General features: G+C 45.3%; 1 protein-coding gene across 19 annotated transcripts in view; it reads left to right on the top strand.

The window, feature by feature from the left end:
- Positions 1-13,915, top strand: part of LOC116235146 (uncharacterized) — a 98,921-nt gene that overhangs the window by 84,809 nt on the left and 197 nt on the right. For 12 of the 19 annotated variants that reach the window (XR_016471905.1, XR_016471895.1, XR_016471900.1 and 9 more), the window contains 2 exons: positions 6,495-7,557; positions 9,150-13,760. The gene's annotated coding sequence lies outside the window, so the exon portion shown is untranslated. Of the gene's footprint in view, positions 1-6,494; positions 7,558-8,660; positions 8,903-9,149; positions 13,761-13,915 lie in introns of those variants that run through there. The other 7 variants (XR_016471906.1, XR_016471904.1, XR_016471898.1 and 4 more) reach the window with 7 other exon arrangements.

Below are 13,915 nucleotides of genomic sequence, written 5' to 3'. Positions count from 1 at the left end.
AACCAGAACAGGGATTTCAAATGTCTGGGACTTCTGTGATGGTTGGGAATAGCCCATGGAAGATGATGGCAGCACAGAACCCTGTAGCTCAGTACTCTTCTCTCTTCTTAAACTCCAACATATGTTTTATAAAACCAATCTAACAGCTTAACCCAGCAGCTTTGAAGCCTATGCAGCCTCTTGCCTTTGTTCCTATCTAGCTTCTCTCCTCTGTGAGCCTGATCATATCACAACATCCTTCCTCAGCTGCTTCTCCAGCTTTCAGCTGATCCAGGCTATGATGAGCCACCACTCATGCCTGCCAGCAATTTCGAAGGATTTCTTGAACATCAGTATTATTTGGGATGCTTTTATCCAAAGATGTGTTGTCTACAGAGGGACTCCAGTGAGTTGGAATGCACCAGGTAGCATTTTCAAAATGGTCTGTGTAGCATAGGATCTCAGGTCCCAGTGAACACCAGTAAAGAAGGATGTCTTGATCATTGATGTGCTATTTGAAATCATTGCCTGTTGTCTCAAAGAAATTGAGGCAAATGATAAAATACCAGTATGCAAGGATCTGCATTTCTGTCATATTGTCCAAACCAGAAAATTATCTGATTATATAGACAGCAAAGTTGTTGTGTGCTGTAGTGGCTGAATGAGTTTGCTGTTGGATAGGAAGTGTGGTTTAGTAAGAAATATCTGGGGAATGGAGGCTTGGGATGGAGTGAAATTTTGGTTATCCATTGGTCTAATCAGAAGGCTTTAATCATGGAATCATGGAACCATTCAGGTTGGAAAAGACCGCTAAGATCCCCAAATTAAACTCATCCCACTATGCCCAGTTATCATGTCTTTCAGTGCCACATCTCCATGTTTCTTGAATATCTCCAGGGATGGCGACTCTACCACCTCCCTGGGCAGCCTGTGCCAGTGCAGCACCACTCCTTCTGAGAAGAAATTTTCCCTAGTATGTTATCTGAACCTCCTCTGGTGCAACTTAAAGCCATTACTTCTTATCCTATCACTAAATGATGGCTTTCAGGACATACCCTTCCTCTCCAGAAGAAACAAACCTCTAAAAGTTTCTTTCCAGGACTACGAGGGACTAAGCTTCAGACCATGGGTTATATGAACATGAAGCTGCTCTAGAACTGCTTCATGATACACTAAAATAGCTAAAAGCCTCCCCCTGCCCTGACAGCAGTCACACTTCACTGATGAAGCACAGAATTGCAGGTTGTGAGCCAGTGAGAGGGCTGCTTCAACATCTGAGCAGGTGGAGCAGAGGACGGCTAGAAACCTTCCAGCTATGGGAAATCTGAGTCATGGAAGCCATTGGATAAATTTAAATACATTATTCTAGCTTGGAGGAGGAAACCATCTGGGTAAGTAGAGGGACGCATGTGTCTAACTAAGGGGAGAGCCCTTTCAAATGGCAGAAGAACTGTCCTGAGCCTGAAAATCTGGCAGACCCGAGATAAAAAGACCAGTTTTTATGTTACTGACGTAATGTATGCATTTCAAGAATCCAGCTATGGGATTATATTATTATATTATATTCAAACATTTTAAAAAATGATAAAAGAATTTTGCTGGTGTTCGCCAGCTGTATGAAGCAAGAAGGCCTGGAAATTTCATCAGAACATCACATTATAAAATCTCTTTTAAAGACTTTTGAAGAGGTCTTGTGTTTGAACTCCAAATTCCATGACAGCTCTGCTTTAAACAAAAAGCTGGGAAAGTAATGGGAAAAGCTCTCTGTGGTTGGATTGCAGTGGGCTGAGGCTGGTAAGGCAGTCTGGCTTTTAACTTGATTTAGAGTCAGCGCTCTGCTCTGCAACCTGGCTCATCTCTGTGGGTCGAGGGCAATGGCCAGGGGGCTGAGTGGCCTCCTCGTGTCTGCACCCACTGCCACAACGTGCAGAGCAACCAGCCTGGAGCTCTGTCTCTTCTCTTTTGTCACTGGCTTCAAATGACGTGCAAGTGGGAATGCAAGATTTGAAAAAATCCATGTAGGTACTGCTGCAAACTATGCAAAGACCCGTGGGGCTTCCTCCCCACCTCAGCTTTAAACAGTAATGGGAATCCAAAGTTTTATTATATTGTTTTACAGGCACAGATCTCCAAGTCCTGTGGTATGAGCTCATCATTGCCATCTTACAGATGGGGTTGCTGAAGCATAAAGAATTGAAATGACTTCCCTGGAATCATTAGGTGGGCAAATGGCAGGGCTAAAAATAGAGTCCCAATATCCAGCCATTCAAGCAACCCATTGCCGTTCCTGACTTGGAAGAAGGGTGCCAATAAGTTAATTTAAGCAGGTAACAATTACTCAACTGAATGCAGTACTCCGTCCTCTTGGTAAGATGTCTTCCCAAGTACTCCACCTAAATCGTTCTGATAACCCAACACTGTTTTGGTGAAATATATTGACAGAAAAAACAGTGAGCCACATATGGCCGTACTGTCCGTCAGTCATAAGAACCCTAATACGTTCAGAAGTTCCAAATGCCTTTTAAAGCTAATGGTCTGTGCACTAATAGCTCCTGGCCCTGGCATCCAGGCTAGCAGCTGGTGCCACTAATTGTTAGCCCTGAGGATGAGCACGTGTGCGGTAGGCAGGCGACTGGATTTCAGGAGCAGCAAAAGGATTGGGATGCCTGCCTTGCTAATCCTGCCGTTTGGCGTGCTCTTTAATCAAGATGAAAAGTCAAGAGACCGCGAGGGGCTAACAAACAACAGCTTTGGCTGATTACAGGAGCCCAGCTCACGCAGACCTGACAGGCATCGCCTGGAACGGGCAGCCCAGTAACAGCTTGTAAACCTGCCCCAGCTGCAGCTGCTCTTCTTCCCCAGCGGTGTCTGCCGGACAATGCTGGAAATAGCATCAGAAGATAATATGTCTGTCTGGCCTTTTTGGGGATGCAGGATCTGTTGTTTGAGGGGTAGATGTCAAGTCATATAAAAAGCATCCAAACATCTCCAGCTACACCCAGCAGAAGTAAACAGGCTGCCTGACACGGGTCTGAGAAATCTCTGAGCATCACTCTTCCTCTTCTCCTCTCTGATCTCTGCCCTATGGAGTGCTGGGGGGCAACCTTGCAAGGCAGAAAGAGCACGAGCACTAAAATGGGTGAAGGATGTTGTCAGAGGACTGGAGCCACTCAAGGAAGTGCCATGCACTGCTGATGCCAGCAGAGAGTGACCCAGCCTGTATCCAACAGGCAGTGTGGAAAGATGGTGTGATGTCTGAGCAGTGCAAAGCATTGGGTGCTACCTGTTCTCTTGGTGGCAGGAGGTTGCAAGGCATCCTCTGGTGTTCCTTTTGAATCCTGATAATTAAGGTTTTGATGCTCCCTGTGAAGCCTAACAGGTAATCTGGAGCGAACCCATCTCAGCACCATCTGTCTTTGTCCCTTGAGAGTGAGCAGACCCAGAGCTGGGAGCTGCCGAGTCCCTGCAGTGGCTGAGTCTTCTTCTGACACTCTGCAGGTGGTGTAGGTCACTCCTGGATAAATCAGGGTAACTCCAAACTGAAAATCATTTAGGGTGAATCTTCCTGCTGTGATGACTAAGGATTTGTAGACCCCAGTACCAATCAGATCTCAAAGCTCTTTCTGTCTTTCCAGTTACTCTGTCTTGATGGGTCCAGATCATACAACGCTTCACAGTGAGATACTGAAAGAGATCACCAGCTCTAAGCATTCACATGATTAACCTTCCCACCACTCCCCAGAAATATCCTTTCCTATTATGCTCATGTCTGAGACCGAACCTTGCTCCAGATGGCAGTGGGCTGAGATGAAATTTTACCGCAGTCAGAACTCACAGATACACAAAAGAGGAAAAATGTGCAAAATTGCAATGACAAGGTTGTTTGGGTATCGTGTGATGTTCGAGCTTTAGAGAAATCCATGTTTAATGTGCCTGCATGGCAAGGTAAACTAAAGACCATATAATTCTATTAAACCCTAACATAGCAAAAGGAGAAAACTCGTGTCTCCTGGCCTCCTTATATCTGTGAGCATTAGGGCATGCTTTTACATGTGTTGCTTAGTCACTGGATGCTGAAGAGTTTAGGATAAAGTCTCCCTGAGATTTGGTTACTACAGAACTTGGGGCACTGCCTCTGCATTACTCATTCTTTCATTGGGCTGTGCCATGATCCGGTGCAGCGTGGTTATTTGGGGGTACATGGAGGAGGGAGATCTCTCTGTTCTTTTTTCTGCTGCTCTGTTGCTGTAGAGGAATCTCACTGTTTGTTTTCCTACTCATGAGACTGAGCGTGAGATGGAGGATGAAAGCCCTTTCCAGAAGGCAAACTGGAGCTATGTATAGACTTTGTTTCATGCAATGACAGGATGAGAATCTGGCATTTGGAGTGCTGGGGTGAGCTGCTCATCTTGGGCAAGGCAGGCTCCAGTGGGTGATATCTTGTGAGCTCAAAGGAGAGTAAGGAAGCACTTCCCACTTGTGAGATGTGCAGCAGTGCTTTTGTTTGTGTGATGGTAAGGGTGTCTCATGGGGGCTGAAGCCCTAACTGGGACAACTGGGAGCTGGTAGAGCTCCCAAATCCACCTCTTCCTCTCCCCAAATCTACCTTTTTTTTTTTTTTCTTTTTCTTTCCCCCAACCTGTTCTTAATATCCTATTTCCAATCCTGGAGTATGTTGGAGTGTTTGAACTTTGGAAACATACCCTGTTCAATGTGAGACTTCTCAATAGGTTAGCTGCATTTCAATACAGCATCATCTGCAGCAGTGCATTGAGGTTTAGAGTCTTGTATATTAAACACGCCAGCAGATACTTCTCACAATAGCTGCCTCCTCTTTCTCTGTGTATGAATAATGCAGGGAGTTCCAGATCATCTGTCCCTGTCATTGCTACTGCATATTGATATAGTCACAAGAACTAACTGTTAGAGAGGAAAACGTGTGAGGATGTTCCCTGACCTTTCCCTTCTCCCCACCAGTAACTCCTGTGTTTTCTGTGGAGGCAACAAGCACTGTCTGCTGGCAGCAGTATTTTGGTGATCTGGATGCAATCAAGCACAAGACTGAGTACTTCTCAGGAAGGTTACGTTAGTGTGGATCTCAGAGATCCTCTGACTTATTTCTGTGATCCTCTTTTGTGCCAAACAGCAAAATCAAATTCCCCTTCCTGTCTCTGATCTGTCTCACATCACTGCGGGGTACAAGTATCCTCCACCAGGCACAGCCCCACCTGCAGTGCTGTAGGAGGGCACAAAGGGGGCTGCAAGGGATCTGGGGGGTTTTAGTCCACCCCGTATAACTGAACCACAGGGGGCTCCTGCAGTATGGGCTGGCAAAGAGGCGTATGCCTCCTGTAGCAGCTTTCCTTGTTGAAAGGTAGGAGGGAGCTGTGAGACAACCTTCTCTTACTTACTGAACATTCAGGCTTATCTGGGGACCTGCAGGTGACAGAAGTGAAGCGGATGGCACTGCACCCCTTTGCACTGCTGTCCCTGCCAACAGGGCTGGTCCTCCTGGATGCTCATGGATGTGTTAGGAGGAGTGGATCCTGAGGTTCCTGATGCAGCTGGCAGGCACAGCCACCACCTGTCTGCATGGGCAAATGCTGGCAGTTGCTGTTGCAATGCTCCGCTTCCCCTCTCCCTGGAAGCCACAGTGCAGCACTGCTTCCTATTTCAAACACCATTTTATTACAGCTCCTCCTTCAGCCTGTTGTTTTCTCAGTGTGGATGGCAGCGACGTGAGTTTGGCTCAGGGTGGGTTTTCCCTCTCTGTGCCTTGCTGTGGGTGAGCATGAGGAGATCCATGTCCTTGGGGGGACAGTTTGGCAGAAAAGGGACCTCGCTGGGGAATGCACACTGGCACCCACAGGCAGAACCACAGTGAGGGTGCTGGGAGCCAGAGCCCAGCTGGCAGCTGGGTGGAAGTGATGGTGGTTTCTTGCAGAGAGGCACTGTAGGACTTTCTGGAATGATGAGGACAAGGACTGAGTCTCCCGTAGCTCTTCCAGGCACTGGTACACTATAGCCCCCAGACAGATGTAATTAATGAGACATCCCGCTTTATGTAATAATGTGTGTTGTGTGACTCACCCTAATGAGCAAAAACAATGCCACATGCCTCCTCATGGGACTTCTGGTCTTTATGTCCCAGTGTTTGCTATGAATTATTTAAGGCATCAGGAGGGATCTGTGAGTAATGTCATCTCTGCTGATTCTGCCTCTCCTCAGATGACTCCAGGAGTCTGGTTAGCAGTTCAGGTCTGTTTTGGTCCTTCACCTGTGGATCTGCCAGCTTGCAAATTTCTCCAAGCTCTTGTTCTCTGTTTTCCTTTAGCCCTGGATTATATCTGTCAGAAAAGGAAGAAAAGCAAGTTAGCTTTTAAATCTAAGGTCAGTAGCAATATTCATGGCAGGATCTTATTCAAGCAGGCATGTGAAAAGTGTGCAAGGTGTGCACAAGAGCCTTCTGTAATTCACGCTACTGGAGCTCACAGGCCTTCTCCCTTTTGTTGTAGGCAGAAAGCCTTGACTCATGGCATTCCAAGCTTCAGACAAAGATGGTTGGAGCACCGTGATCATAAACTCCATCACAGATTGGCTATCAGCAGGATGGAGGTAGGTGAAATGGATGGGAAGTGCCAGCTGCCGTACAGTGCATGACCTGCTGCTAACCCAGTAGCTTGATGAGTCCAAGGCTGATGCTTCTGTTGCAATAAGAGTTCACTGAGGAATGAAGAAAGATGAAGGGAGGAAGCACAGGACTTTGGCTTCAGTGTTCAGAGGAGTGAGTAGAACAAATGGCTCAGTGGGTGGGGATTTTGGTAACCACTTCGATTTTGTGGTAGATTGCTTTTTTTTTTTTATTTTATGACTATTATTACATTTGTTGTGTTCACTTTTTCACTCAGTGCCTTGAGGTTGCACTGTGCTCTGGGTTTTGTGTGAAGCCATTCTTCTAGCTGCGGCCTTGGAACAGAGAGCCTGAAGGGGACTTTGGGAAGATTAAAGATTGCTTCAAGAGAATGAATGAGAGCAGACAGCCGGTATTTCCCAGAGCTAAGAGCTGGTGCGGAGCCTTAGCGCTTTGTCGCAGCTCTGAATCTGCCATTGCCAGTGGCCAAAGGGGATAAAACTGAACATCTGCCATCTGTGACTTTTGACCAGAAAGGGACGATCCTCCTTATTCCGGGGAATGAAGCTCTGATTTAAAGCACTTCATGCCCTGTTTTCGCTGATATTAGAAGGGCTAACAGATGTTAGGGTCAGGCTTCAGTTTTAAGGAGCCTACTTTTGATTACAAGCCTACAATAGAGCTATGGAAAGAAAAACATTTTCCCTTGAAGGGAATGAGTTAGGAGGCTTTTGTGGAAGCATAACCAAAGGGATGAATGTTGCAGGGGCAAGCTGCACTTCCATTGTACACAAGCGCCTCCAGCTCAAAGGCCTTTTCTTTGTTTTGGTGCACATTGCCTAAATCCCAAAATCTCCAACCTGTGCAACGTCAGGACAAAGCAGTTAAGGAGGCAACATCTTGAAGGAGCTCTTCTCAGGAGGCAGTGGCTGTTGGAAATGGTTGAGGTAAGCAGGTGCGGTGGGATATTTTTATCCTCTCCCAAGTAGGAGGATTTAAGAGGACTTCAAAAACCGAGCCAACATTATTTTTAAGCACAACAGTTTAAATAGTTCAGGATTTTCCTATTGCCACAATAGACTAAATGTTTCAAAGATCTGTCCCCTATATCTCACTCTTAAGGTCCCCAAGGGGACATCAAAGCAGAATTCAATGGGATTGGTGTGTCAGAGTGGGTGGTAAGGACACATCCTGGACGGCAGCGTGATGTTTGGCTGTGGGCAGCTATTGCTAGCAGTCAGGCCTGGAAGTGTTATAAGGTTATAGCAGGAGAGGAATGAGGAAGGTGGTAGAAATTGCTCATGCACCTCCATTTCCCCAGCAGCACCGAACCCGTTCTAGCAAACTGTGAAGGAGTGGCTCCATGGAACCATTGAGCCTTGGCAGTCTTATTCAGACGTCCTTCTGTTCTTGCTTTCTCATTCCTTCTTACTTTAAAATTAAAAAAAAACAAGCAAAAAAACAAACAAAAGAAAAAACCTTAAGAAAATAATGTGTTTGCAAGTATAGTTTAGAAGAATAAAACAATCACATTAGCAAGACTTGTGTTTATTCCTGGCATCATTTTCCCCATTAGCAAAAGGTATGTCATAACTTCTATAACAGACTGCAAATGCTTTGGCCAGTGGATTGATGTGCTCTGTGATTTAACAGGTATTTGTTAGAGATAACTCGACTGTGTTCCCCTGAAAACAATCAGAACATATGGGATATTACATGAAGAAAATCCCCCAAAAACTCAGAGACATTAAGAACAGAGATCTGCTAAAACATGATTGCTAATTCTTCCCAGGATGCAAAGTTTAAAAACAATTAGATGGAGGCACAAACTGTGCAAGCAAATCCATTTCCACGTGCAAAATTTTCTGTTAGCAATTGCAAATTGGACAGCGAGTTGAAATTCTCCCCAGTGGAGAAGAGGAAAGCACAAAGGCTTCTGCCCCTCTCAAATCTTGTTTGTCTCTGTGGTACTTACAGAGCCCTCATTAATGAAGTATTTAAGCTTGTTACAACCTTATTGCAGCCCCTGAGAATAACATTCATTTCACAGCATAAAGTGAAGTACGGGAGCTGTGTTAACGCTTTCTGTGGCTCAGCTGTCCTGGGAGCAGCAGCCTGCAGCATCCCCAGCCTCAAACCTGCACATCCATCACGCCCTCCTGAGCAGGCTGTACTACAGGTCCCATTTGCTGTGGTGAAAGGTAATGGGATTTAAGATCCTGGGGCCATGTCATCTCCACCAGCTTCAGCCCTCAGGTGCGTGGGAATGCAGCCTCCCACCCTGTGCTCAATCTGGCTTCCTCAAAAGTCCAGGTTATGTCTGAGGTCCTTGTGTCCTTCTGCCCAATGAGGGCTCTCTGACATGGGCTGTGGGTAGAGGCAATGCTCAGGACGCAGCGTGCTGGTAAAAGGAGTTTTTTCCTACTCCCTATGGCTATCCATCCTTCTTTCAGAAAAATCTGAGCTTATCCCTGAGGTCGGCTGTTTGGGGGCAGTTTTCACCCTGTTGATGATTGCCTTCTCGCTTCTGATAATGCAGGTGGCTGCATGTTTTGCAGATGAATCGATATGGAGGAAGAAAGCCCTAATTTGCTGCATTCTTTGCCTTTGCCAGTCGTGACCATTGGAGATGTTTCAAAATCATGGCTCAGAGGTATCTGGCAAGGAAGTTATCTAAATACAGTGCTTTTTATTATTTATTTATTTATTTATTAATCTGTTAGATGAAATGTTAGATAGTTTCAATGAAAGCCTGAAAACAACAAAGAAAAGATGGAACACTAATGTTGGTGACCTCACTTGGAAGTCAGAAAGTTTTGTGTTCATCCCACATTTCTTCCCAGGGCTGCTTTAAAAGTTCAGAATTGAGTAACATCTTTAAATACCATTTCATTTTCATATCAGACACGTATTTAACAATAAATTGAACATGAATTTACAACTCTTGGAGTTCATAAAGGATTTCAATCCTGCAGTTTTCCACCCAGAGGGATAAGGATGGGAGTAAAAACAGAAAGCAGAAGCTGGCATGGAAGGGCTGGTTGTAGAAACAGCTGAATGCTACACAGACAGACCAAATTAAAATGCTTGTTAAGGAGCAGGAGAGAGCTTCCTATAGGGTGACCTAGGAGCTGTTGTGGTAGGATGCCCCATGCTGGCAGCATTTGGATGGCTTCATGTCTCTAATAGGCACAATATGTTATTCACCCAAATCCCACAGCAGCCTTGGGCTATGAAATTAAGCAAGTCCGAAGAATGCAATGGGGAGAGTAAATGAGGAGAGTCGTTGGAACTATTTATTGCTGTGGAATATATGCTTTTTGGAATATGATTATGAAGAATGTAAAATAAATTATTAGCAGGCCAGAAATCAATTTCCTTCCATACACAGTTATTCTTGGCCATGCTAATCCCTCCTCTCAATAATTTTAAAACTCAAAAATTGGTTCAAACTTTGTTCCTCACTGGGAATATATGTCACTACGAGGCATCAGAAATCTTCTTTACCACATTCCCATAAAGACCTGTTGACAAATATATGAACCGTCATGGGAGTGGGAAACTTTATTTATATTTTTCAAGACATACTTAAGATCAGCTCCCCCCCCTTCCTCCAACCTGGGCACATCTTTTTCTTCTGAACTTGCTGCTGATGCCTGGAAGGGAAATAAGGAAACAGGAGGAACACATGGGGCACTGGCAGCAGAGCTGCACGTGGTTGTTGTTGGGGGACCGGGGTCAGTTGTGAGCATCATTTGTGTAAGGCTGCTCTTGTGCCTGTCCATCCCAGTTTGTAGGCAGCAGTGAGTGGGGGCTCTGAATGATTCTCCCTAGCTGTGTTTTACACCATTTTATGGCTCTGGGTTGCAGTGAGTAAGGGGATTGAAAATGACTTTACTGCAGTTCAGATTAGAGCTCACAAGAAGTTTGTTATCAAACTCACCGATAATTAGGGGTACTCACGTGTTTCTAGATAGAGAAAATGCATTTTCTGTAAAAAGATCAATTTTTTTCCATGGAAAAAATTGATTTTAAAGGAAACTCGTAGACGTTTCTGTTTTGTCAAGAAGATTTGAACGAAATGCATCATTCCTGCCTGGCGGATCCAGATCAAACTATCTCAGCGTATTAAACCAAATCAAAACATGTCATTTTCTGTTAATTCAGGGTTTCTCTGTACTGGCCAGAGCTGGCCCAGTGCCTCGGGAGCTGGGGTACAATGCTGTGAGCCACCTTTCTGCTGCCCAGGTGCTGTGAGGGTTTTCATGCCCTGAAGGCATGGGCCAGGGCTCAGAGGCTGGCTGGGAGAGCAGAGGGATGGCAGCAGACTGTGGGCTGATGGTGTCTGGGCTGAACCTGTGCAGGAGAGGTGAGCTGCTGTGCTGCTGCAACAGCTCAACAAGGCATAGCGGAACCTTTTGATTTATGTATGTAGAAATGCTTCTAAACAAAGCACATTAAGGTAATCAGATCTTCTGATGAATGGGAACTTGGGTTTGCAATGTTCTCTGACACTTACCTATGACTCACGTTTAATTTCCTTTTGCTTTGCACAAAGCTCCTGCAGTGCTGCACCATGTCGTCTCCTGGGCTGGGCAGCACTGGATGGACTAGGAGAAACCATCTAGCTTTTTTATTTGCAAAAACTGAATCCCTTTTAGCATAGCCAAACTCTTCTCTTTGGGAGATTCAACATAGCCAAACTCTTATTCTTTTTTTAATCTGTCCATCTGCAGAGCTTCCCAAATACTTCCGTAAACATTAGTTTCTGGGAAAAGATTGGGTTCCAGCCTTGATTAATAGGCTTACGCAGTGTTCGTGGTACTTGCAGCACCACCATCTGCACTGCTTGATACCTGACAGTCAAAATAAATTCTCTGTATCTATTAGGCTGATAGGGTCAGATCTACCACTGTTAGCCTTCTGCAAGTGAGTGAGAGTCTCTGGATCTCCATGAATGTGCACAAATATGAATCTGAAGCATCACCATCCCTGAATAGGAGTATGGACTCCATGATCCTTATGGGTCCCTTCCAACTTGGGATTTTCTATGATTGTGATTTTATGAGTTCAATTGAACAAGTCTATATAATTAAGCAAAAGCTTCTCCTTACAAACATCATTTGTAAATGCTGACTGCATTCAACTGAGATGCAAAACATCTGTTGACTTTAACCCAAGCTTTGGCCCAGGTGAGGAACAAAGCCCATAGAGCTGCTCATGGATTTTCCTCACACTGAAGCGTTACAGTTGAGAAGGATTGGGGTGACTGCTACCCACTGGGATCGCCTGGTAAGAGTGGTGTTGCCTTCCCTTCCCTTCCAGGCCTGCTGAGTGCTGAGTGTGATTAAAGACAGGTCAGGAAGGGCTGCCTGCTAATAGTTCTATAGAGGAAATCTCTTGCATTATTCATCAGACATATATGGCCTATTCTAAGAAGGAGAGAAAATAGAGAAGCACCTTTGGTTGTATTGTAACATCTGCGAGTACAGCTGGTTCTTTTTCTGTGTTCCACTTATTATGTGCAATTTGTATGTTTTCTTCTCCATCTTCAGTAAAAAAAAAAAAAAAGAAGAAAAAAGAAAATTCTCTAAAGAGAAGGAACTTGCAAAGCTTGTTATTACCAGGGCAAAACTCCCACTCCTCCTGTAGAGACGGGAACTGCCAAGCTCTTGTTCAGCCTTGGCTGTAATACCTACTATCATTTCTCAGCCTTCACGTAATCAGGTAATTTAATATAATTCCTCCACTTTCAATCAAGCCTGGTGAGCAGATGTCAGGATTCAACCTCTGGGTTTTGTCTGCTGCCACAGTCTGGTTCCAGCGCTCACGGCAGAGCCCAGCTCTGCTCACCCTGATGCTCTGGGTGGGATGGAGGCCCTGGGCTAGACAGCTCCACCTGGATAGGAATGGAGATAAGCACCTTCTTCCTTAGAGTGAAGAAACAAGCTTGGCAGTGTTCTCTGAGCAGCGAGCGAGCAGTTGCTGTTTCATAGCTGCAGTATTGCCATGCTGCGTTTCAGCTGATGAGAAAGATAGGGATGAAGGAGAACAGATGCTGGGAACAGATAAATGGGGATGAAGGAGAACAGATGTTGGGATTTTGTATGAGATTTGCTCTGTCTTGATTCATAAGTTTGGCCAGCAAATGCAATGATCACATTTCTCCTGCCTCTGAGTAGCAACACCGACCTTACTGGAAGATGTGATGCTTAACCCACAAATAAACCACAGAATGTTTTGATGAAAAATAGCAAGAAAATATTTAATGTTTATTTTTACTATTAGGCAAGATTTTAGCATCCCTTCCCAGGCAGCTGCTCCAGAAATAACATTTTGTTGAAACGTAGAAAGCCTTGTGTGTACTGCCTGTATATGGCAGGACTGGCTTCTGGGAAGCTGATTCCATCAGCATCCTTTAGGATCTGAGTCCAGCACCACTGCTGCTGCAGGATTAAGCCCTAAATAGCTGCATCTGCACAAAATACAAGCTCTGCTTTATGTTCAGTTTGGACAGGCAACAGCACACTTGTGTATGTTTTTGCCCACACTCGTGAAGTTTTGGGGTCTTCTGACTTAGAAGCAATGTTGGGTTAGGTGGACTCATGGCTTGTAACTGCTTTGTTAGGAACTACCTAATGATGTGTAATCTTGTTATGCCTGCTCCCTGAGAAAGGGCTGGATGTGGGTGCTTGGCATGTTGCATTAGCATAACTTTTCTGATCTGGAGTTGCTAAGCATCCCAAGAAACAATGTGAGAGCAACCTGGAAGACAGAATCCTGGGCACATTATGTAGCACAAGCACCAGTGGCAATCTGGGAGGCTCGCAATGTGTGTGAGGTTAATGCATAGCATATGACAGTTGTCTGGCATGTAGGTTTTGTGAACAAACTTAACTAGACACTGTTGGAAATGATAACAAGGAGCAGGAAGAGATACATTTCATCTGGTGGGAAAAACAACAGCAACAGGGAAGGAGATGAGCATGTTTCTGAGTTGCTTTTGTTGTGTGTGTTTATGTCCCAAGGGATGGTCTAGCTGCTCCCTGGTGCCCAATAGTGTGCTTAGAGAACTGGCTGTGACTGAGGCCTTCCCTTCCCTTCCCTTCCCTTCCCTTCCCTTCCCTTCCCTTCCCTTCCCTTCCCTTCCCTTCCCTTCCCTTCCCTTCCCTTCCCTTCCCTTCCCTTCCCTTCCCTTCCCTTCCCTTCCCTTCCCTTCCCTTCCCTTCCCTTCCCTTCCCTTCCCTTCCCTTCCCTTCCCCTCTCCTCAGTGCAAGGAGATGAGAGATTAATTCTCAGCTCTGA

This window comes from Phasianus colchicus, chromosome 17, assembly GCF_987193195.1.
Source record: "Phasianus colchicus chromosome 17, bPhaCol1.hap1.1, whole genome shotgun sequence".
Classification (NCBI taxonomy): domain Eukaryota; kingdom Metazoa; phylum Chordata; class Aves; order Galliformes; family Phasianidae; genus Phasianus; species Phasianus colchicus.
This window is presented reverse-complemented; position numbering and strand designations above follow the sequence as displayed.